The 2729-nt window shown below is 53.2% G+C and overlaps 1 long non-coding RNA gene across 1 annotated transcript in view; it reads left to right on the top strand.

Annotated features, from left to right (window-relative positions):
• Nucleotides 1–6: 6 nt before the first annotated feature.
• The window catches only part of LOC138156519 (uncharacterized), a 94181-nt gene continuing 91458 nt past the window's right edge, over nt 7–2729 (top strand). Inside the window, exon 1 of the long non-coding RNA XR_011167170.1 lies at nt 7–1943. This is a non-coding gene — a long non-coding RNA (uncharacterized lncRNA). The remainder of the gene's footprint in view (nt 1944–2729) is intronic.

The following is a 2729-nucleotide window of genomic DNA, read 5'->3' as shown; positions in this document are numbered from 1 at the left end:
TCTCTACTACTCTCTGCCGTGTGAATATTGTCAACAGGATCAGAGAGGGAGGGCGGAGGGCGCAGAGCCACTGGGGAGACAAAAACGGAGTCGCCTCTAGGTGGCTTATCCGAGGAGAAATCACCCGCAACTCCTGAGCTCTCGCTTCCTCGCTGGCTCTCCCCCTTTTCTCCCTCTTCCTTTTTTCTTTCTTTCCTTTCCTTTTTTTTTTTTCTTTTTGCTGCCTGAAATGTCTCAGTCTTCCACCCCAGGACAGAGGGAGGAGGAAGGGCAGGGGAAGGAAGGAGAGGAGGAAATCTTGGGAGCCGGGGAAAGGCAGGCAGACAGGCACTCGGGGAAGGACTTTGGCCGCCCGCGCCTTCCTTCCTCCCTCTCCTCGGCTGCTGCCGCTTGCTCCGCCGGCTCCCGGGCCAGTCAGAGTCGCCCTGCGTCTTACCTCCTTTCCCCTCGCTCCAGGCGGCCCGGCGGGGTAGATCTGGCCCGCTCCGGGCTGCTAAACTGGGCGGAGGTTGCAGCGTTCGCCGCCGCCTTTCCCTACAATGGCAGGAAGGATGAGAAGGGCGAGGGGGAGCTGTGCCCGACCGAGAGGGAGGGACGGAGCTAGTGCGGCGCTGCGCAGGGGCCGGGCTCAGGCTAGCAGAGGCTCCGGCGCCGGCTAGGGCTCCGGCTCCAGTCTTCCTCCCGCCCCCCCACCCGATTGCTCCCAGTTTCTCTCCACGTGCGAGGCTCCTCAGGGGCAGCCGCGCCCTCCGGTGCGCAGCGTGGGCGCCTTGCCTGCGGGGTTCCGGAACGCTGGGAGTTGCTAGGACGGAGAAAGGCACCCACAGCTGCCGGCTCCGGCTCCCGGGCTACTCCCATCACAGAAGCCTGAGTTATTGAAGCACACAAACACGCGCGCATACACCAATACACTCAAACTCAACATACTTTGCATCGACCACAGGATATACAATACTGACAGTCGAAATTATTGAAGAAACACACGTATGGACCTCGGAACGTATAGCCAAAAGACCCAATGTCATGTAAATACATTCACGGATCCCAAAACAGATAAGAGACAGTTTGCAGAAACACTTGCATGGATCCCAGAATATACAACCAAGTTGTTTAAGCGCATATGGACCCACGAATATGCAAAGATTCAAAGTTTTTTAAGTACGTGAATGTTTCCTCCAGAATATATGACAAAATATGAAATCATTTAAATCCATCAAAGGATCCCGTGTACCAATACCGAGGCACGAAAACTAGCTCCACACACAAGATGTACAGACCACAGTTTATATACTAGACAGACGCATTGCACATTTTAAGTATTCTCTTTACTAGGTATTTTTGCAAACCCCAAACTCCAACACGTGCCCCCAATTGTATCAAAACATACCGGCACACTATGACACCCCTACATACAGGTAATTACTTACACTCTGCATGTACCCTCCTGGCGGGCAGGAAGAGAGACTGATTCTGATTTTTTTCTCAAAAGAAGTAGATATAGTGGGTACTGTCTGTGGGCTTTTATGTAAATTCCTACCCTCGGTCTCTCCGCTCCCAAAGGGGGGATAGGCCGGAGTCAGGACAGATTCGGAGTCAGGAATAACATCCCCGGATGGTTGAAAGTGGACAGGGTCTGGGGACTTTGCCTCGTCCACCAGTCATCTTTAGTCCCCGCATCTCTGCTTGGTCCCCTTGGTCCCCATTGGCAAGGGTCTGGGCCTTCGATCTCGGGTGGGGTGTGTGGAGAAGGTGGAGGGAGAGGTGAACAGGGAGTGGATATCTAGTCCAAGAATCATTCTCGTTATCTACTTGCCCCTATGCTCTTTCTTCACCTGGGATTTATCGGGCCTGAAAATCAGGGGCGAATTTGTAAAGCAAACAGTGAAACGCCCCTGCCCCAAAGTCAGAGGTGACCGGTTCCCGGGAATCCGGATTTACTCCAGGTAAGGTGGGGGCTTCGGGCCCTAGGGGGATGGGAGTAGGGGTTAAGGGAATGTGATGGAATTATCTAGCCTGGCGCCGAATGGGTTACTGTTTACTCCCTTCTCCCGCCTGTACGAGCGCCCCCTGACCAGCACAGGGTCACCGAACTCTCCTCGGCCCTCGGGCTCTGGTCCGGCAGGGGAGGGAAAGTAAAGTCCCGAGCGCAAAAGCTGGGGGGTGGGGTTGTGAAACTAATAGGTCAGAAGGTTGGGGCGGGGGTGGGGGAGGAAGACAAGAGGCCTAGAATTAAAGAACACTGGGAAAAGAAAGACCCTCATTTTAAGTACATTCTAACACTCCCCGCTTCCTAGAAGGCTTTAACTGAACTTTTGTGGAATTGAGTACTTTTTGACTGTTCTAGGAAAAGGGAAGGTGACTAGGAGAGTGAGATGCACTGATTTATAGGGGGAAGCCGAATTGAAGGGCTCAGTCTGGCCCTGACTAGGAGAGGGCAAGAAAACTGAAGGGATCCAAGGCGGAAGCCAGCAATCTAGTCTTAGATTTTCTATGCCGTAGACACCCCCTTTCCTTAACGAAGGGGGAAGGGAAGACACTACTTCTCCAGCAGCGGAAGAAAATGCAGTTCCATTGTGGGTTAAATGCGCGGAGATAGGAGCGGAACATCTTAGGCGATTTTTTTTTTTTAACCAGTGTCTTTTTGACGCACATGGCTAAGAGAGCTTGGCGCCAGCGCTGAGAATTCCCTATGGTCGTCAATGTCTATAGACTCCTTCACCAAACCGAGG

The sequence above is a fragment of the Petaurus breviceps genome, unplaced genomic scaffold, assembly GCF_028583685.1.
Source record: "Petaurus breviceps papuanus isolate PSGF00001 unplaced genomic scaffold, PetGlider_PUasm1.0 99, whole genome shotgun sequence".
Taxonomy (NCBI): domain Eukaryota; kingdom Metazoa; phylum Chordata; class Mammalia; order Diprotodontia; family Petauridae; genus Petaurus; species Petaurus breviceps.
The sequence above is the reverse complement of the archived record's forward strand: the minus strand, read 5'-3'. Positions and strand labels throughout refer to the sequence as shown.